The following is a 23,593-nucleotide window of genomic DNA, read 5'->3' as shown; positions in this document are numbered from 1 at the left end:
TGTAGGAAACGCGGCAGCCAAATTGCACACAGCAAGATCCCACAAACAGCAATATGATAATGAGCAGATAATCTGTTTTAGGTGCTGGTTGAGGGATAAATATTGGCCAGGACACCAGGGAGAACTCCCCTGCTCTTCTTCGAAATAGTGCCATGGGATCTTTTACATCCACCTGAGAGGGCAGACGGGGCCTCGGTTTAATGTCTCATGCAAAAGACAGCACTTCCGACAGTGCAGCACTCCCTCAGTACCGCACCAGAGTGTCAGCCAAGATTTTGTGCTCAACTCTCTGGAATGTGTCTTAAACCCACAACCTTCTGACTCAGAGATCAGAGTGCTACCTACTGAGCAATGGCACAGAGGGGTGGGCGATTTGGGTCTCAAGCATGGCAGCTCTGCTGTCTCTGTTGGTAAATGCGCATCCGGGTATGGTCTTGAGCCAAACAGATCAGGAACGTCCCGAGGTTTGATTCCCAGTCTCTGCCGCTTTCACTTGTCCCAAATAAGGGCTTTGGTAAATCGCACTACAATTGGCCTCAGCTCCCCTGATCTGGAGAAGGGAAGGCAAGCAGCCAGGGCTCCCTCTTCCGATTGCTAAGGTGCATTTTCAGGAGAGCGCGTGTGGGTGGACACTGGGTGAGGACGGGTTCGGGCTCAGCCATGATGCCTTTCATGGTTGAACAGCCCCTCATTACTCATTTTCTAGGCTCATACATGAAGAACGGCTATTAGGGTGGGGTACCAGAAGGCTGACAGCAGAGCCCAGCAAGAACCTGTGCCTACAGAAGAGAGGGCCTCACGCTGGAACGAACTGGGAATGTTATATGTGGATACCTGGGACAAGTCTCAAACCACTGAATGTTTACAGCTTGCCAAAAGGACATTGGGCCTTACAGTCACATCTCACACTTTTTGATGTACTGTTACCTCTGATAGAGGATGTTATATTTGTTGTGATTAGCCGCTCTGAGAAGAAGATGTGTTCAAGGCCCACTCCAGAAACTTGAGCACAAAATTTAAGCAGACACTCCAGTGCAGTACTGAGGGAGTGCTGCACTGTCGGAGATGCCGTCTTTCTGATGAGACGTCTGCCCTCTCAGATGGATGTAAAAGATCCCATGCCACTATTTCGAAGAAGAGCAGGGGAGTTCTCTCCTGGGTCAATATTTCTCCTTAACCAACATCACCAAAAAACATATTATCTGGCCCTTATCACATTGCAGTTTGTGGGAGCTTGCAGTGTGCAATTTGACTGCCAAATTTCCTACATTACTACAGTGACTATACTTCAAAAGTACTTCATTGGCTGTGAAGTATTTTGGGATGTCCTGTGGTCATGAAAGACTCTGTATAAATATCAGTCTTTTTTTTTCTTAGTAAAGCTGCATTTAGATTAATCTTTTAATTCAGATTTCTGGGAGCTTAGCTCCTACGAGTCTGCACTGGACTACACACAATGGAACTAACAGCACAAATACTGAGAGCTGGCTGACAATGCATTGCTCCCAGAATCTGAATTAAAAGAACAATAAAAAGGCAAATTTATAAGACCTTATAAAACATCCTATCGCCATGCCCTGTGTTACAAATCATTGTTTACACCGCTGCCAAGTGTAGCATTATAGAGAGACTAGTACACATCAACCACATTGAACCATTCTATATGCAATAGTTTAAACCCTATGAACTTGCTCCTATTCAGCTGTGATGTGTTTTATAATGTATTGTAATGAGAGTAATATATAATTCAACCATTATCTCTATTAAGCCGACAATGAATGATCTAGCAGGTTTTATGTGGAATAGGGGCGAGGGAGGTGATTAAAGTATGAGGTGAGGGAGTGTTATGTTTTAATCTTCAAACTCACGGGATCATTAACTGTAGGCCACAGTACATGGTCCAGGGGAACTTTTTCAATATATATTTTGGGAAAACGTTTTTGAAGATGATTTTTCTCCCCTGATAGCTATGTTTCTTATTAGAATATTAATTTTTTTATTCCGCTCCTTTATCTAATCTATTTAAAACGAGTTCTTCAGTTCAAAGAGTTTCACCGAGAATTAATTTCAGCTGACAGATCAACGTGTCTTTGATTTTAAAGAAACTGTACAAGACTGGGGTGTAGCAAACCACTTAAGCAGAGTTTTTAAAAGGCGGCTTTTGCATAAAGTTGATGCGCTGGTTTAATTTCCACCAAGCACCCCCCACCCCCCATTTTCTCCCCTTGCCCCTTCTCCTACTGGTACCAGAATACGGTCCCGTAGGCATCAAATGGCCCCTGGGCTGGCCCCTCACCCAAATGACCATCCTTCACATGCGCGTGTTAGCGGGCTATGCAACCTTGGAGGGCATCATACTCAACCTTGATCCTGACCTTACTTGACGTTATCCATCATGGGGTCACTGGACTGCAGTCAGAAGCAGGAATCCTAACTGACACCTCTCCTCCCCAGCCTAGCATTGCTAAGGCCCGTTGTAGCGCCCACTACTGCTATGTTCAGCTGACTGAACAGACCAAGAATTGAACCTGAGGCCTTCTGGTTTAAAGCTACACTGGGCTGTGCATTAACCCACTAATAACAGCCTAGCACGATTAAGGAACACGCACCTTCAACGCTTTATCCAACTCACTGCGACGCTGTGTAATAATCTAACCTCAGAGAAGGGTGTCCAAGTGGTTTGTGGGCTGTATAGTTGGGTGCCATGGAACCTTGGGGTTACCTAGAACGTTTTAAAACCACGTTCATTTGCAAATGCTCCAAGTTGCTGGTATATCAGATCTGGAGGCGGGGTGGGGGGAGGTGCGATATTAACTGTTCCCTTTGTTGGGGGGGGTGGAATGGGTGGCGGGATTTAAATAGAAAGGAAACCGAATGGGATGTGAAACATTTCCAGCCAGGCAGGGTGCTTCAAACTGACCCCTTGGTCTTCCGATTCAGCATTAATCCACCAATGAGGCAACAGTGCTAAAAATAAAAGCCCTTTTCAAACCCCCAGGCTTGCAAAATTCAACCAGCGAATAAGAAAAAAATGTAAGTGCAAATTGATCTGAATTGTCTGGGCTTGGAGGGCAAGATGGCCAGAGGTTGGGGGGGGGGGCCACATGTGGCCCAGGGGCCTCAGTTTGGACACTCTTTCCTTAGGCAACCATTACCCAAGAATTAGAAAGAGGAAGAAAGAAGAAAGAACATGCATTTAAATAGCGCCTTTCACGATCTCAGGACATCCCAAAGCGCCTAACAGCCAATTAAGTACTTTTGAAGTGTAGTCACTGTGGTAACGCGGGGAAGCGCGGCAGCCAATTTTCAGACAGCAAAATCCCACAAACAGCAATTTGATAATGACCAGATAATCTGTTTTAGTGATGTTGGTTGAGGGATAATTATTGGCCAGGACACCGAGGGAGAAATCCTCTGTCTTTCTTTGAAATAGTGCCATGGGATCTTTTATGTCCAACTGAGAGGGAAGATAGGGCCTCGATTTAAAGCCTCATCCGAAAGACAACACCTCCGACAATGCAGCACTCCCTCGTACTGCGCTGAAGTGCCCGTCTAGAACATGCGCTCAAGTCTCTGGAGTGGGACTTGAACCCACAGCCTTCTGACTCAGAAACGAGTTATCCACTGAGCCAGGGCTGACACGGGCCCCTCCTTGTGAAATAAATACATTTTTGCTGGCTGATTTGGCCTGGCATATTCGAAGTGGTTTATGATCTATCGGGCCTAACAAGGAGGCTTTCTCTCAGCTTTGGGATTGATTTCAATGCTTACTTGAAGGCTTCGATTTCAGGCTTCTTGGCAGCATTCACCCTTGAGCAGCAGAATGAAGCATTCCAGAGCAGATGGGGAACACAATGCCAGCTCCCTCAGGTAGTAATTTAGTGACTTCTCTAAGATACTCTTCTATGATTTCCCTAGTTCTCTATTAACGTTCTCTTGAAAGTATTCTTAAGGGAAGAACAGATGACAACCGTTAGTGTGGAATAGTCATGAAGCAACTTTCTTAATATCTGGGTTCTTTGATTAACAGTAAGGGAGAACATCCTTTTGTCTGCTGCTTAACAAGAGATAGGATGTGTACTGCTGACCTACATAGAGACTGGAGTTCAAAAGAATCAAAATAAAGCTAGTTTCTCACTCTCAGAAAAGATTAAAACATTTGGGTTTCAAAAGTTCTGTTTTAGGTAAATTTTCAGTCAGAAATTTTTATTGACATTTTTTTGTTGTCTCCTCTGCCCCACTTTTTTTTAAACTTTTGTTTTGTTAAATTTCATGCTCATCACGATGAGGGATGTCGGTGCTGGGAGATGCAACACTTTCCGTCTCAGGCACCCAATGTCAGCAGCAAGCACTCCCAGGCGAACTCCCTCAATTCCACCCCAAGAATGTGCCTCAGTCCCAGTCTCAGATGAGCATGCTCTACTGGACCAGCATGACTTCTTTCCACAGTGTGGCCTCTCCGCGTAAACTGAACACGTTAAACTGAGCTGAGCTGTTAACAGGTAAACCTACAGAAAAACAAATGTAAGGAATCTTACAACACCAGGTCATAGTCCAACAGTTTTATTTGAAAATCACAAGCTTTCGGAGCTTACCTCCTTCGTCACCTGACGAAGGAGGTAAGCTCCGAAAGCTTGTGATTTTCAAATAAAATTGTTGGACTATAACCTGGTGTTGTAAGATTCCTTACATTTGTCCACCCCAGTCCATCACCGGCATCTCCACATTACAGAAAAACAGTGCGAGGTATTGAAAGAAGTACAATACAAGACGAATACATACCCCTAAAGAGCAAAAGTTCCACTTGTACAGTTAAGCCACCATAGTCAACATATGAGGTAGTTTAAAGCTAAAGGCAGTGGTTTACACAACTGCCAAGAAAAGTGACAAGCCACAGGACTGGGAGAAATATAAAAAACAACAAAGGGACGCAATGAAAATATTAAGAGCTGCAAAACTGAAATATGAAAAAAATCTTGCCAGTAATATAAAGGCTAGCAGTAAAAGTTTTTCTAAATGTATTAAGAGTAAGAGAATGGCTAAGGGAGATGTGGGCCCATTAAAGGCAGACGCAGGTGATACTGGTAATGGCAGATTTATTAAATGAGTACTTCGTATCCGTTTTCACAGTAGAGGAAAAGGATAAAATACCAGTGATAGAGGGAAAAATAAAAATAAATCAAGAGGAGGAACTTATTGTATTCAATATTAGTAAAACAATGGTAATAGAGAAAATAATGGGACTTAGGATTGATAAATCTCCAGAACCTGATGCTTTCCACCCCTGGATATTAAAAGAAGTAGATGAGGAAATTGCAGAAGCGTTAGTTATAATCTTGATTTGGGAATTGTGCCGTTAGACTGGAAAATTGCTAATTTCACTCCATTATTTAAGAAAGATGGGGGAGAGAAACCAGGTAACTATAGGCCAGTCAGTCTAACTTCAGTTGTGGGGAAGCTACTAGAATCTGTTATTAGGGACAGAGTGACTGAGCACTTGAACAATTATGAGCTGATCAGAGAGAGCCAGCATGGCTTTGTTAAGAGTAAGTCATGTCTGACTAATCTGGTTGAATTTTTTGAGGAGGTCGCTACTAAGGTAGACAAGGGAGTGTCAATGGATGTTATTTATATGGATTTCTAGGAGGCATTCGATAAGGTTCTACACAAATGATTATTGGCAAAAAAGAGAACACATAAAATCCGAGGTGGCTTTTTGATTTTGATGGAAATTGTTTGTGAGGTAGGAGACAGAAAGTGGGGATAGAGGGTATGTACTCTCATTGGTGGGATGTGACAAGTGGTGTTCCCAGGGACCTGTTCTGGGGCTTCAACTTTTCATCATATTATTAATGGATGAAGGAATAGAAAGTTCCACATCCCAGTTTGCAGATGACACTGAATTAAGAGGGACATTAAGTAGTGCAGAGGGAGCAGGAAGTTGCAAAGGGACATAGACAGATGGTGTAAGTGGGCAAAACTGTTGCAGGTGGAGTTCAATGTGGGGAAGGGTGAGGTCATCTACTTTGGACCCAAGAAAGATAAATCGGAGCATTTTCTAAATGGTGGGAAACTAGGAACTGTAGAGGAGTAAAGAGATTTGGGAGTCCAAGTACACAAATCATTTAAAGCTAGTAGAAAGGTGCAAAAAGCAATCAACAAGGCTAATGGAATGTTAGCCTTTATCTCATGGGAGCTGGAATATACAGGGAGGAAGTCATGCTTCAGTTGTAGAGAGCCTGAGTCAGACCCCATTTAGAGTACGGCATTCAGTTTTGGACACTGTGCCTCAGTGGTCTTGGAGGGAGTGCAGCACAGATTCATTAGAATGATACTGGGGCTTAGAGGGTTAAATTATGAGGACAGGTTGCATAAACCTGGCGTATTCCCTTGAGTATAAAAGGTTAAGGGGTGATCTGATTGAGGTGTTTAAAATGTTAAAAGGATTCATTAGGGTAGATACAGAGAAACTATTTCCACTGGTGGGGGAATCAAGAACAAGGGGACATATTCTTAAAATTAGAGTGGGGCCATTCAGGAGGGAAATCAGGAAACTCTTTCATACAAAGCGTAGTAGAAATTTGGAACTCTCTCCCCCAAAAGGTTGTGGATGCTGGGAGTCAATTGGATCTTTCAAGACTGAGATAGATGGATTTTTATTAGGTAGAAGTATCAAGGGATATGGAGCAATGGCACTGAGATATGGATCAGCCATAATCATAATTTAATGGTGGATCAGGCTCAGGGGACTAAATGACCTACTCCTGTTCCTACGTTCAGTGTAAGGTTGCAAGTTAATGCCAAATATGGGGCAATGTTATGCTGTGGGCCCATGCTGGAAGTCTATGGTGGAAGTGGCCAAAGATGTTTCTTAATGGTCCCCTCAGGGGTAATTTCATGAGCCTGTGCTGCTGACAGGGGTGGGGGTATCACCCACTGGCAGGGCAAAAAGTGGGTACGGTCAATCTCATGGATTCCTCTAGTGCCCAGGGGCTCCAGCCAAATATGGGACCCCCACCAGGGCCCTCTTGCAAATATGTTTCATTAGTATATTATGGTATGATTTGCTTTATCATTAATGCAGCGTGTAAACAATCTACAGGTTTATTTCTTCACACAATTTACGACAAGTTTATGTTTTAATGGATTGGAGCAGTGTGAGGAAGGGCCCCAAATGTTCTTGGTGCCTAAGGCCCCAAGAATTCTTAATCTGGCTCTGCTAGTGCTTTATCAGAAGGTACATTTTTGCAGGGGAGTGGGGGAGATCCTGTTCATATTCCCTCCTCCTCAAACTGATACTTAGCTCTCTGTTGACATGTAGGTGAATCCAGTGGCTCAGTGTAAAAGTGCCACAGGGCGGCTATTGTGGGACTTGAAAAGGACTGCCACGTTGGCTCATTAGGGGATGCACTTCAGAGGATGCGGCTGAGGCACATTGTTGGGGAGAGAGGAGGAAGCTGTACCCTGTATCTGGCTGTGCGAAACCTGAGCTGGGAGCACTGGACATCGACACATTGAGTGTCTGAAATGGAGAGAGTTCCATTCCCCAGCACTTGATCCACACAAAAGGATATATTTAAACAGTCACGGTGCAGGAGCATGAATTTATCAGAATGGAATGCTCGAAGTTTCACGTTGAACAGCTAATGCAGTTACAACCCTCCCTCACAGCCGTGATTAATGGAGGGCCCACTTAACTCGTGGTTATTCTGTTGTGAACAGTCTGGTTCAGCCTGAGACCATGGCCAGGGAGGGGATGGAGTCAACGGCAAAGGTACGGAGTTTGTGGTGTGGATGGAAGATGATGACTTCGGTCTTCCCAATAGTTAGCTGAAGGGAATTACGGCCCACTCGAAACCTGGTGTCAGACAGCGCGGAGGGGATGGAAGGGTTGGGGGGAGGCGGTGGAGAGGTAGAGCTGGATGTCCTCAGCATATATGCGGAAGCCGACCGCATGTCTGCGGATGATGCCGCCACTGGGCAGTATATAAATGAGTAGGAGGAAGGGGCCAAGGACGGAGCGTTGAGTAACGGTGCGGGGGATGGGAAGAGAAGCTAATACTAGAGATCCTCCGGCTACAATTGGATAGATAAGAGCGGAACCAAGCAAGGGCAGTCCCACCAAGCTGAACAATGGAACAGGACAGGTGTGATCGAGCATGTTAGAGGTTGTAGAGAGGATGAGGTATCCACTGTTGGCTAGTGGGTCCAAGTGCCAAGGAATTTCCTTCTGCATTCTTCATAGGTATTGGTTCTCAACCTCATTCTTACTTAATATTTTCATTCCTTCTCTAGCTTTTTTTTGGGCCAAGGATGTCCAGCAGTTTGATGCCTTAACATGTGAGACACCAGTTAGATCACCACCTGATATTTTCTATGGCATCGCAATTATAAGAAAGGTACTATTTGCATAATTTACATATTCATTAACTGTATTTTATCAAACTGAGAGGGACTGAGCTGGAAGCATTTAAGAAATGGGGATCGATTTTACTGCTAATAAACCAGCAACACAAAAAAAAACTAAACAAACCTTTGAAAACTGAGCGCCAAATGAGAAAGAGTAGTCCCCTGGACATGAGATGTTTATATCAGCAGTTTGCAAGGCATGCGATGATGTCTAATTTGCATATAAATGGGCCTGACTGCAATTTTAACAGGAAATGGTCCATTTAACGTGACACCAAGCATCCATCTCTTACTCAAAAAAAATCCGAACAATTAAACATTAATGAGCGATGAAGATGAAGGTCACATTCTGAAGATTAAGATATATGTCTGAACTTTGTAATTACTTTGAAAGAAATTCGATTTAGTCCATTTGTTCGGCTGCCTTCTTCCCATGTCTCACACAGACTCTGCCATTTTCACTGATACCTTGTGATCTGGTGTGCTTCTTTGAGTTCCTTTCCTGCCCTTGATCTATTCTTGGTCAAATAATAACTTGATCAAGCAACAGCGGTCTCAGTTAATATGCGGCGTGTTATTTCATTGGAAAGCTTTGGCCTGGTTGAATCATATATCCTACTGATCACATTGTGGGTTGGAGTGAATAATCCGTCATGGACACCAGTGCAGAACATACTCAGAAGTTTCTCCTCCCCCATCCGTTCTAATGTCAGAGAGAAATTCATTGTATTTTGACACAGGGTTTTCTATGAGCAATAGGACATATGAAGTATGGTCTCTTCCAAGAGGTCCTCTCGGATCTCATGTGCCTCCAGGTTTCAATTGCCTTCACATAACACAAAGCATAGCAGCAGGGTAGTGAATGGAGCTGTTCAGAACCCAGTCAAGTCACGGTAGATCGATACAGAGTTAGGCACAGGAGCAGACAGCAGACACACAAGGTCCAATTTCTGGAAGTGGAGTTGGTTCCAGAAGCTGGGGATTCTGAAGGGAATTTAATAACTTTTCACAGCTCTATTACACTTACACAACACGCTGTGGAGAGTCATTAGGATGATACCAGGGCTAAGGGTTATAGTCATGAAGAGAGACTTGAGGATTGAAGGTTTTTTCTCATTAGAGCTGAGGAGGTTAAGGACTGACCCGATAGAACTCTTCAAGTTTATGATAAATAAGTAGAGATAGATTATTGGCAAGACGGTACTGAGAGGGCATAAATTTAAGTTAATCGCAAGAAGAATTAAAGGGGAGGTTAGAAAAAAATTCTTTGCGCAGAAAGCGGTTAGAATGTGAAACTCTTTGTCACAAACCATCGTTGAAGTAGAGTCATTAAATTCATTTAAAAGGGAATTAGATAGGTGCCTGAAAAGGAATATGGAAGGATATGGGGAATGAGCAAGAGGGTGGGATTAGCCTAGGTGGCTTATGTGAAGAAAAACATTGGTGTGCATTTGATTGGCCAAATGGCCTGTATCTGTGCTGTAACATTCTATAATCCTTAAGAGTACTTATAATTTCCAGAAGAACTTTCTGTGTGTAATCTCTGAGTAGAGAATTCCAAAGATTCACAACCTTTTGAGTGAAGAAGTCTTAAATGGCCGACCCCTGGTCCTGCAATTATGCCCCCTAGTTCTAGACTCTCCAGTTCGGGGAAATAACCTCTCAGCATCTACCCTGTCAAGCCCCCTCAGAATCTTATATGTTTCAATTAGATTACCTCTCATTCTTCTAAATTCCAGAGAGTATAGGCCCATTCTACTCAATCTCTTCTCTTAGGACAACCCTCGCATCCCAGGAATTAATCTAGTGAACCTCCTTTGCACTGCCTCTAAGGCAAGTATATCCTTCCTTAGATAAGGAGACCAAAACTGTACACAGTACTTCAGTTGAGGTCTCACCAAAGCCCTGTTCAATTGTAGTAAGACTTTCTTACTCTTGTACTCCAACCCCCTTGCAATAAAGGCCAACATGCCATTTGCCTTCCTAATTATTTGCTGTACCTGCATGCTAACTTTTTGTGCATCTTGTACCAGGGCACTTAAGTCTCTCTGGACATCAACATTTAATAGTTTCTCACATTTAAAAAATGTTCTGTTTTTCTATTCTTCCTACCAAAGTGAATAACCTCACATTTCCCCACATTATACTCCATCTACCACCTTCTTTCCCACTCACTTAACCTGTCAATATCCCTTTCAGACTCTTTGTGTCCTCCTCACTGCTTACTTTCCCACCTAGCTTTGTATCATCAGCAAACTTGGATACATTACACTCGGTTCCTTCATCCAAGTCATGAATGTAGATTGTAAATAGCTGAGGCCCAAGCACCGATCCTTGCGGCACCCCACTAGTTACAGCCTGCCAACTTGAAAATGACCTGTTTATCCCTACTCTCTGTTTTCTGTCCGTTAACCAATCCTCTATCCATGTTAATATGTTACCCCCAACCCCATGACCCCTTATCTTGCATAACAACCTTTTACGTGGCACCTTATTGAATGCTTTTTGAAAATCCCAATATACTCCATCCACTGGTTCCCCTTTATCCACCCTGCTAGTTACATCCTCAAAAGACTCTAATAAATTTGTCAAACACGATTTCCCTATCATAAAACCAAGTTGACTCTGCCTAATCATATTATGATTTTCTAAGTGCCCTGTTACCACTGTCTTAATAATGGATTCCAGCATTTTCCTGATGATTGATATCAGGCTAACTGGCCTGTAGTTCCCTGTTTACTCTCTCCCTCCTTTCTTGAATAGTGGGGTTACATTTTCTACCTTCCAATCCACTGGGACCGTTCCAGAATCTAGGGAATTTTGGAAGATCATAACCAATGCATCCACTATCTCTGCAGCCACCTCTTTTAGAACCCTTGGATGTAGGGGATTTATCGGCTTTTGGTCCCATTAGTTTCTCAAGTACTTTTTCTCTACTGATATTAATTACTTTAAGTTTCTCACTCTCATTAGCCCCTTGGTTCCCCACTATTTCTGGTATGCTTTTTAAGTCTTCTACTGTGAAGACATAAACAAAATATTTGTTTAGTGCACCTGCCATTTTCTGATTCCCCATTATAATTTCTCCTGTCTCAGCCTCTAGGGGACCAAAGTTTACTTTTGCTACTCTCTTCATTTTTACTTACTTGTAGGAGCTCTAACAATCCGTTTTTATATTTCTTGCTAGTTTACTTTCATATTCTATTTTCTCTCCTTTTTATCAATTTTTTGGTCATCCTTAGCTGGTTTCTAAAACTCTCCCAATCCTCAGGCTTACTACCCTTCTTGGCAGCATTATAGGCCTCTTCCTTTAATCTAATACTATCCTTAATTTCTTTAGTTAGCCATGGGTGGATCACTTTTCCCGTGGAGTTTTTATTTCTCAATGGAATGTATATTTGTTGGTTATCCCACTTTGTCTCTGGTGGTACATTCGTAAGCCCTCTGTCCAACTCCATCCAAGACAGCATGCTGAATAGAAGCTGGAGAGGATGAGATGGTTCCTGAGTCACGTTGATGTTTTTCCTCTGATGTTCAAGCAAATTCTTTGAAAATAAGCATCAAAAGTAACAATGATGTGTGCCCTGTGACAATCCTAAACCATAATTTATAATAGAGCTCCATTATCTCAGCAAAGATCAGAACAGAGGGCCATTTACTTCCAGCAGTTAACTGATAGATGCTGGAACACCCACCCCTACTAACATGGTGGCAAATAATACCGTTGGCTGAAATGCTGGTCATGGAATTAATAATTAAAATACCTCTTCTGCTCCTGAGATAACGTTTAATTTGACTAACTCTTGATCAAAGTTCCCTGGGGCACTGATAGAACATACAATCTCCGAGCAGCCATCTTCCATTTCCAATTGGAACTCTTTGTGATGAAAATGGAATTTCCATCCCTGTTAGTTGTACTCACCTTGTATGTATATTAAGGTAGTTTTTTTTAATAAAAAGAATTCGGATTGCTGAAATATAATGCACACTAGCCAGCTGAATCTTGAACTTGATGGAGGTCGGGTCAAACTCAGGCTTGCTCAAGTTATGTTATGTTGACATGTTGGAGTTTTGCATGCTGGGAGCATGTATTTGGGAATTAGGGCATGGAAGTCAGCAAGTCCCACAGGAGTTTTCATCCATTAAGACTAAGATAGATAGATTTTTGGACACTAAGGGAACCAAGGGACATGGGGATAGGGCGGGAAAGTGGAGTTGAGGTTGAAGATCAGCCATGATCTTATTGAATGATGGAGCAGGCTCGAGGGGGCGTATGGCCTACTCCTGCTCCTATTTTTTATGTTCTTATATTCTTAAAATGAGTAGACAGAAAATCCCGTGGGACCAACTGGTCTGATATGTGCTCCCACTGCATGAAGGTCTGTGCTGGGAGCTCGGGTCTGTAGGATTATTATGATTACTTTGTCCCTATGTTTAGGGAAATAATCATATTACTAGTTCGGACCTTAAGTGGAGACAACAACTACCGAAACTAGTACTAAGATTACTGAACACTTTATTTGATTGCTGAATAACGATAAGAAACATATCTAAATGATACTCGCAACTGTGGGATATGGTTCAGAACACGGGATTAACCAGACTGTTGTTCTGGGGAAGACCCCGGGGTGTCTACCAAAGTGATCCTTCCTTGTCCTCTTTATGTTGCCTCTCCTTGCTGATGGCCTCTTTTTATACACTTTTTGAAGCTTAGTCTTATGGTTTTCGACTCCCATAAAAGATGCCCAAAGTCGCCACCTTTCTTGTTCTACGCCTGTTTCCTGTTGTTTTCCTTAGCTGGAGAAAAAAGTCTGTAGTTTGTGGTTAACTTACAGGCTGAGTTTTCCATTAGCCAAAGTGTCAAAAGTTCTTGACATTCAAATGATCCAAAACAATCCTGTACTTACAGAGTTCGGGTTTGCAAAATGTCCTCTCTATTATCTAGTTAGTATATTAAAAATCTTACATCTGCATGAATGTCCTGTTTATAAAACCTTACTTCCTGTTGGCATGTTTTTGCCACACTTTTGTGCCAATTTTTTCCATTATAAATTCCTATGTGCACATTTATAATGGAGATTACCTATGTAAACTTGTCACACTGTAGTTACACCCTCCCATTAGTGGCGCACTGTAGCGGCTCAGTTTTGCATCTCGCAGGTCCTCAGTCTGGACTGCAGGGAAACTCCTGTGCTCCAGCCAAATCTATTTTACGGCTTCCTAAATTGTCATATGTTTAGCTCTTTAACTACAAATAATGATATAAAATAATAATAAAAATCAGGACAGAATGTATGACTTTAAAATGGGTATTGAATTAAGTTTGTGCGCCTTGGTCCAATTACCGCCACCCCCCCCTCGAATCCCATTTCACCTGATGACTACACTTGGCCTTGACTGCTCATGTGCAACATCACAGGAGATCAATTAAAAATGGTGGCAACCCAGTTCTAAAATGGTTTCCAGCGTATAAATCTTTGCAATCTAGGGAATGAGTTAGTGTTGGAGTCAATCCCAATGAACCTTTATTTCCTGGACTAAAATGAGTGGTATAAACCGGGCGACATGGACATGTTGGGCCGAAGGGCCTGTTTCCATGTTGTAAACTTCTATGATTCTAAGATGAGAGTTAGAGTAAAGGACTTAGAACCCATGGAGGGAACCTAAGGAATTATATCACAGTGAAACTAAAGGATGACATTTATTGTGCTTGACATCACTGATAATTACTGTGAAAAGATTTAGGTGGGGGACAAAGGCGACCATAATAGGTGTGTTACAAATTTCAGATTTACCTTAGATATTCTTTTGAGTTTGGTAGTGCTGGTCACCCCTGTAAGTGGTTCGAGTGTCTTATATTCAGGATTGCGCCCGTGTTGCCCAATATCTAATTATACTATAGTGTAACCGAGGGGTGTAACAATACGACCCCCCACCTTGTGATCTGACCTGGGTATCATGGCCCCGATTTTAGAATGATGTAGCGGGTGCGCTGGGGGCAGGGGGTGCTCTGAAAATCGGGGAAATCCCGAGCGGGTTCGGAACCCGGCTGCAACCCACAGACTTCCGGGTTCCCCACTGACGTGTCTGGGTGTGCGCGCGCCTCCTGAATGCAGAAGTCCCACTAGCAATTAAAGCCGGCGGGATGATAGTTAAGAGACTTATTTAGTTACTTGAAGTATTTGAATTACTTAATTTTGTGCACATTGAGGCAGGGGTCTGATTTTCAAGCATCCTCAGCGTGTTTCCCGTGCTGTGGGAAACACTCCATGATCTACCAGACATGTTTCAGCCAGCAGCCAGTTGAACATTCAAATGCTTGTTTGACAGATGGGGAGAAAAGGCGAGTTCTTGCTGCAGGGCACTCAGTTCTTTCAGACAAACCTTTGGCTGGGAGATCTTTGTGTTTTCACTGAAAATTCTTAGTTTCCACTCAGAATTCTTCTGTTCACACAAATTTACCAACTTTTCAGACCCCCTCAAACTGACACCATCAGGATTCACCATTCACCAGTACATCCGAGGATGAGCAACATCACCTGCCTCGCCAGGCACGGTGTGTACTTCCGTCACTTGGAGCTCCACAACACAGTGCTGCGCCACAGGCACCTGCACAAGAGCACGGAGGGCAACAACAGAGGGAGTGATGTTGCAGGAGGCACTACCCTCGCCTCAGGGTCTACAGACCAAGGTTCAGCTTCCTGGACCTCTCTGAAGACCAGTGCATACGGAGGCTCAGAGTCAGTTGCCAGGTGGTCGCGGACATCTGCAGCCTCCTTTATGCCGAGCTGCTTCCGGCTGGGCCGAGCGGCATCTTATTTCCCGTTGCAGTTAAAGTCACCACTGCCCTCAATTTCTTTGCCTCCGGATCATTCCAGGGTGCCACTGGTGACATTGCCGGGGTCTCTCAGTCGTTTGCACACAAGTGCATAACGCAGGTCACCAACGGCTTGTTTCGAAGAGCCTTGCAGTACGTCGACTTCCTCATGGACGACATCAGCCAGACGGTGAGGACAGTGGGATTCCACTCTGTGGCTGGCTTCCCACGGGTGCAGGGTGCAATCGATTGCACCCATATAGCAATATGAGCATCTCCACATGAGCCAGGACTGTTCATCAACAGAAAGGGCTATCACTCCATCAACACTCAGCTCGTTTGTGACCACCGCAAAAGATTCCTTCACGTGTGCGCCAGACTCCCTGGCAGCTGCCACAATTCCTTCATCCTGAGGGAATTCAACATCCCACCCCTCTTCCACGCTCTGAACACCCGTAAGGGCTGGCTCCTTGGGGACAAGGGATACCCCTGCACTCATGGCTCATGACACCTATGAGGAACCCCATCACCAAGCAACAGCGTCGATATAACAACAGCCACATCGCTACCAGGTCTACAATTGAGCATGCTATAGGGCTGCTCAAGATGCGATTTAGGTGCCTTGATTGATCTGGGGGAGTGCTTCAATACAAACCAGACAGAGTGTGTTGTGTCCTGCACAACATGGCACAACAGAGAGCGGTGCCGCTTGAGGAGGCCCCATCCACATCTGCCACCCATATTGAGGAGGAGGAGGAGGCGGAGGAGGAGGAACCCATGGGCAGAGCAACAGCTCACCTGGCTGCTCGTGAGGCCAGGGAGTCACTGATATGTGAACGGTTCTCCTAACATCAGAAAGAGCGAAGAGTCCAGTCCTTGCACCACCTGGATAGAGCAGCACCCACACCAGCACCCCCCACCCCTCCCTGCACAAAACAGTCCTGCAACTACACGTACACCCACTGTAAAGTGACCCAGTGGATGGCATCAAGTGTCGCCGTTCATGGTGGACCTCATGAAAGGGCCCTATCACAAAAGCCAGTCAAGAATGGGCAAGACGTGGCAGCAGTGGTGAGAATGATAACATTTAATGTGACTTTAACAAAAAACAAATATAAATGAAAAACAGGACAGTCTGTCAGACACCCTTGTGTATACTCTTCGTGATCACAAATCCTAAGGTTTCCTCTTCCTACCACTTCTACCTGGTGCATCCCCTGTGGCTGCAGCAGAGGTAGTGGCAGGTTGCTCATGTTCATGCCCTGACTGCTTAGATGCTTTGGGCCTACGTCCCCTGGGTTTTGGAGCCCGTGAGGGGCCCCTCCAAAGACTGTTCCACTTGCACTTGTGCGGGGGCAGACTTGGCCACCTGGAGAGGAGGCAGCATCGCGGGTACTGCTTGAGAGGGGGGCAACGGGTGAGAGTTGGGAGCGCTTTGAGTGGCGTCCTCACTTCCATGTCCCCTTTCGCCATCATCCCTCACCTGGACCAGGCCCACATCACTCCTACCACCCTGCTGGAGAACAGTTTGGAGGACATGTATCTGTCTGCCTGTTTAAGGCGGCAGAATGTTGTTCACCCTGAGCCTGAACGACCGTTGTTAGGGCCTGAATGGACTCATTTGTGAGCCGTGCTTGAAACTCAACAGAGGCTAGCCTTCTCGCCATTGCAGCCATTCCCGCACTTACCTGCGACACTATCTCAGAGATTCCCTCACGTACCTGTACCACCATTCCACTCATGCAGGAGTTGCATCCCCTGCGCGATTGTGGAGAGTGCGCGTGGCACCTGTTCCAGTTCCTCGCAAATGCGCTGCTGTCCCTCGATCATTCTCCTTTTAAAGGATGACCCCCGGGCTTCAGCATCTGTGTCCAGCTGAGCAGAGCCTGGAGAGGAGTGCTCCCACCGACACGGACTCTCCACAGCTGCGCCTGCCACCAGTGTCTGCTCATGCTCACTTGTGTGTGGTGACTCACCAGATGCCAAACCAACCAACTCACTACTAGGACCCACCGAGGTGTGAGTATCTGCGCTGGTGGATGGTTCATTAAGATGTGACGGTGCACCCTCTGATGCGGGCAGGTCCTCTGAGGAATAGCCCTCTGCCGTCACTACGGTCGTTGAAGGGCCTGTAAGAGAACAGAAGGCAATATTAAGCATGATGACAGATGTGTCATGTTGTGATGAGCACACTGAGGTGTTCAACATGGCAAGCATTGTTAACATCAATTCATGTTGTGTGTGATGAATGTTAAAGTTGTGTCGCCAGATGTTTGTGGGGTGCCAGTCTCGCCATCCCCGACGGACAGGCACTCAAGGGTGTGGCTGATCTCCAGCGCCTCCTGTTCTGTGTCTGTGAGGACCACGACTTGTTGTGTCCTCCCCCAGTCCTCACCCTCTTGCGTGCATTTTGCGCTCTCTTCTAGAAGGAGACAAAGAACAGACGTGTGGGTGAGTGATGCTGAAGTGGCCAACCGATGAATGCATTGCTTTGGGTGAGGCTGACTGTGAAGGAGATGCATCAGAGGGTGAGTATGAGACAGAGCCATCACATTGTATGAGGATTGGAGTGAGTGGTAGTGGTGGGGTGACTAATGGGGAGATGAGGAAGTGCTAAGGAAGTGCAGGTAAGTTGAGGATGAGCCTTAAGTGGGTATGAGGTGTGATGTGATAGAGTAGTCTTGGCAGTGCAGAATGAGTTGGGAGCGGTGATGTGGAAGACGGAATGTAGGAGATTCACTTTTGCTGACCTGGTTAGGTCATTGAAGCGCTTCCTGCACTGGATCCAGGTGCGGGAGATGTTGCTGCTGCTGGTGACCTCGTCTGCCACCTCAAGCTAGGCCTTTTGGTAGCAGAGGCAGGGCACTTCCTCCAGTATGCCGGGTAAAAGACTTCCCTCCTCCAGTAGCTGCTGCAGTGAGGTATTGCTGAATATCGGAGCAGCCTTGCCCCTGACCTGCTCCATATTGTGTGTTTTCTGGTCTTTGCTGCAGCAAATGCCTTTGGAGCAATGGCCCTTTAAATAGAGCCGCTCCAGCTGACAGCCTGTTATGTGGATGCGCAGTCCGCCCACTGCGCAGCTTTCCAACGGCAAACCCGGAGGCCACGTTAAGTGGCACCAATTCACTTGCGATCACGTGCGAAATGGACATATTTTATTAGTCAGGTTACCCACACATCCATTCACCCCCTCGCTGCCATCCTGCCTCCATTCTAAAATCGGGGCCCTTGTCTTTCACATGTATCCTCCCCTAATCTTTCAGGAGGTGGACTGAGAACACATAAGTGAGACGTTCCCAGGAAATTGGAGAGATGTCCCTCTGACTTTTTCCCTGTTTAAGAAGTTGCCAGTAGACCTGTCAATACAACCAACTACCTCTTCTCCCCTCTTTGATGTATGAGTCTCAAGAACCCATTGCTTGCTAGTCTCAAAATGAGTGTAAGATGAGACATTTGGCTCTCATTGTCTCAGTTTGAAGTAGACTGTGAGTCATCACATTCCGCAAACTGGTCTGTCTGGCTTTAATGCACACATTCAATTCATGGCCCATTTACAATTAAACCCTTTTGTCTCAGTGGCAGCAATTCGTGGCTGTAAAGAGAATTTTAAACTGGCGTGAACCCATTTTGATTTAAAATACATCACTGAAAACCTTTCTGTGGGAAAAACGGTCAAATGATTCCAAAGTGTGACAGGGCCTTTTTTGGTGAACCATTGATGACTGTGAATGGTTAAGAATGAATAATTATGTAAGTAAGTGTTTCTATAGTTAATAAACAACATCTGAGTGTAATAAGCAACAGTGAAAATTGTAGGAGTTGGTGAGACCTCCATCTGTATACCATGTCAATCTGTTATTCAATTTTGCTGGGAAACTGTTAATTTATTCAGTAGCTCAAAGCAGCATTTTGCACAATTGAATAAGTAGGCATGATATCTTTAAGTATTTTAGCAGCATGCTTTTGTGTTGGCTTATCGAGAATTTCGTCTACGCATTCCGTCTCGCACCAGACTGCCGCGATCATAGATGTCATCTCGCCGTCTTGATTATTAGGGACCAGAGATGGACCCATCAGTAGATTGCCAGGGACAGAGATATACCCACCACCAATCTACCATAGTCAGAGACTTCTTTAAAGGAGCGGCTTTTGCCTGAACTGCCCAACTAATTCCAAATGATGGTCTTAGCTGTGGCTCAGTGGTAGCACTGCTCAGCCAACCTTTCCCCGCACAGTCTGTCATGCTAGCTTAAAGTGAATGACATTACACGGAAGAGTATTTCTGTTTAATATCTTTGATAGTTTTTATTCCCTTAAATAACTTACAATTTCATAATAAAGATGCCATTAGACTCATGCTAGCATCAGTGAAGTCACTAATAGTTGTTGACACTTCTGGGAAGTGTGTGGCATACTGATATTCTTCTGTCACTGTTACTTAGCCTCTTCCCATCAGTTTTCTGCTTTAGAATGCTGCTGTGTATCTTCCATACAGGGGGAGTTATTGCCATGAGGATTGGTTTTATGGACAAGAGAGGCTCAATAATTCTAACAACACTGGGCACTATCAGGAGATGCAATGTTTACACTGCCTTTTCAAATCAGGAACCTGGGGTTAAATCTAACCCACATTGATGGGATGGCGGTCTCCTCTCTCGACCAGCCAGAAAGATCTTCAGAGAAATGGGATATGACAATCTCACCCCTGGCTGACTTGAATTTATAGTAGAAAGTTGGCACTGCTCCAGCTCCAACAGTTTATTCAAACAAGCCACAGTGCTCTTGAGGTGGGAAATGATTGCCCTGGTGCAATTGGAGCTGAGATACATTGTTGAACCATATCGAGGAAGCTCTATCCTACATCCAAAACATGGTGTACTTGAACTGACAGAGTTTGAAGCTGGTACTGGGTGAAAAAGAAATAGAAAGATTATCCATTTTTTCCCAGGGCTGATGTGTCTCACCATTGATGAGCACAAAAATTCACCAAAATAAATAAAAAATGTTTCACCGTTTCTCACTTACCAGATACCCAAATATAGTATCATAGTACCATAGTAGGTACACCACAGGATGAGGCCATTCGGCCCGTCATGCCTGTGCTGGCTCTTTGAAAGAGCTATCCAATTAGACCCTTTCCCCCGCTCTTTCCCCATAGCTCTGTAAATTTCTTCCCTTCAAGTATTTATCCAATTCCCTTTTGAAAGTTATTATTGAGTCTGCTTCCACCGCTCTTTCAGGCAGTGCATTCCAGATCATAACAACTCGCTGCGTAAAAAAATGTTTCCTCATGTCGCCTCTGACTCTTTTGCCGATCACCTTAAATCTGTGTCCTTTGGTTACCGACCCTTCTGCCACTGGAAACAGTTTCTCCTTATTTACTCTATCAAAACCGTTCATGATTTTGAACACCTCTATCAAATCTCCCCTTAACCTTCTTTGTTCTAAGGAGAACAACCCCAGATTCTCCAGTCTCTCCACAAAACTGAAGTCCCTAATCCCTGGTACCATTCTAGTAAATCTCTTCCATACCCTCTCTAAGGCCTTGACATCCTTCCTAAAGTGTGGTGCTCAGAATTGAACACAATGCTCCAGCTGAGACCTAACCAGTATTTTAGAAAGGTTTAGCACTACTTTTGTACCCATTGCCTCTATTAATAAATTTCCAGCTTCCACCCTAACCACGTCAAAGAGGCCATCCCCTATGGACAGGCCCTGCGAATACACAGGGTCTGCTCAGACGAGGAGGAACGCGATGGACACCTACAGACGCTGAAAGACGCCCTCGTAAGAACAGGATATGACGCTCGACTCATCGATCGACAGTTCCGACGGGCTACAGCGAAAAATCGCATAGACCTCCGCAGGAGACCAACACGGGACGCAACCAACAGAGTACCCTTTGTCGTCCAGTACTTCCCCGGAGCGGAGAAACTACGCCATGTTCTCCGCAGCCTTCAACATGTCATCAATGACGACGAACACCTCGCTATGGCCATCCCCACACCTCCCCTACTCGCCTTTAAACAGCCACCCAACCTCAAACAGACCATCGTTCGCAGCAAATTACCTAGCTTTCAAGAGAACAGCGTCCACGACACCACACAACCCTGCCACGGCAACCTCTGCAAGACATGCCAGATCATCGACACAGATAGCACCATCACACGAGAGGACACCACCCACCAGGTACATGGTTCATACTCCTGTGACTCGGCCAACGTTGTCTACCTCATCCGTTGCAGGAAAGGATGCCCCAGAGCATGGTACATTGGCGAGACCATGCAGACACTGCGCCAACAGATGAACGGACACCGCGCAACAATCGCCAGACAGGAGGGTTCCCTCCCAGTCGGGGAACACTTCAGCAGTCAGGGACATTCAGCCACCGACCTTCGGGTAAGCATACTCCAAGGCGGCCTTCGAGACACACGACAACGCAAAATCGTCGAGCAGAAATTGATAGCCAAGTTCCGCACCCATGAGGACGGCCTCAACCGGGATCTTGGGTTCATGTCACGCTACACGTTACCCCACCAGCGAACAAATGTTATCTGTTTTTAATACAATGGGTCATTTGCTGTCTTTTCGATGTTTCTGCCTCTCTCTCCTTTTTTTTTGGTGGTTTGTATATTCGGGGGATCTGTAGGTAACACCTGTCTGTCTGCACACTGATTGCCTTGGCAACGGGCAGTTGAAAACACTGTCTGTAATCACCAAGTATTGTTCTGTGATTTATAAATGCGAAAGGTTCGAGGATTTCATTTCCACATTCACCTGAGGAAGGAGGAAGCCTCTGAAAGCTTGTGAATTTCAAATAAAATTGCTGGACTATAACTTGGTGTCGTAAAATTGTTTACAATCTATTAATAAAGCCCAGGATCCCATATGCTTTTTTAACAGCCTTCTCAACTTGTCCTGCCACCTTCAAAGATTTGTGTATGTGCATCCCCAGGTCTCTCTGTTCCTGCACCCCCTTTAAAATTGTACCATTTAGTTTATATTGTCTCTCCTCATTCCTCCTACCAAAATGTATCACTTCACACTTCTCTGTGTTAAATTTCATTTGCCAGATGTCTGCCCATTTCACCAGTCTGTCTATGTCCTCCTGAAGTCTGTTACTATCCTCCACATTGTTTACTACATTTCCGAGTTTCGTGTCATCTGCAAACTTTCAAATTATACCCTGTATACTCAAGCCCTGGTCATTAATATATATCAAAAATAGCAGAGTCCTAATACTGTTCCCTGGGGAACACCACTGTATACTTCCCTCCAGTCTGAAAAACAACCGTTCACCACTGCTCTTTGATTTCTGTCCCTTAGCCAATTTTGTATCTACGCTGTCACTGTCCCTTTAATCCCATGGGCTTTACTTTTGCTGACAAATCTATTATGTGGTACTTTATCAAACGCCTTTTTCAAGTCCATATACACATCATAAACTGCACTACCCTCATCAACCCTCTCTGTTACTTCATCAAAGAACTCAATAAGTTAGTCTAACACGATTTTCCTTTAATGAATCCGTGCTGACTTTCATTTATTAGCTCATTCTTTTCCAAGTGCCAATAACTGGAAACCAGTCAAAAGGAAAGGAAATTGAGGAAAGAAGTTACATGCATATATTGATTTAAATTCACTTTCATGTTCTATAAAGAAATGCAAAAGGAATTTCAATGTTACCAAGTAATTGTGTGGAATCAGTGCCATTAGATACCAATTTAGGTTATCCTATCCCCACATTCACACCCACCCACCCACACACACCCCCACACACACACCCCCACACACACCCCCACACACCCACCCCAACACCCACCCCCACACACCCACCCCAACACCCACCCACACCCCCACACACACACACCCACACACCCACCCCAACACCCACCCCCCCACACACACCCACACACACCCACCCCCACACCCCCACCCCCACACCCACCCCCACCCCCACCCCACACCCACACACCCACCCCCACACCCCCACCCCCACACCCACCCACACCCCCACCCCACACCCACACACCCATCCACACACACCCACCCCCACCCCACACCCACACACCCACCCCCACACCCCCACCCCACACCCACACACCCACCCCCACACCCCCACCCCCACACCCACCCACACCCCCACCCCACACCCACACACCCATCCACACACACCCACTCACAAACACATCCACACACACATACCCACCCACCCACACACGCACATCCACACACCCACCCACACACACCCCCACACCCTCCCGCCTACACACCCACACACACACACACACACACACACCCACACACACCCGCCCACACACATCCACACACACCCACTCACACACACCCAAACCCCACACCCACACA

The sequence above is a fragment of the Heptranchias perlo genome, chromosome 32 (assembly GCF_035084215.1).
Source record: "Heptranchias perlo isolate sHepPer1 chromosome 32, sHepPer1.hap1, whole genome shotgun sequence".
Taxonomy (NCBI): Eukaryota; Metazoa; Chordata; class Chondrichthyes; order Hexanchiformes; family Hexanchidae; genus Heptranchias; species Heptranchias perlo.
The sequence above is the reverse complement of the archived record's forward strand: the minus strand, read 5'-3'. Positions refer to the sequence as shown.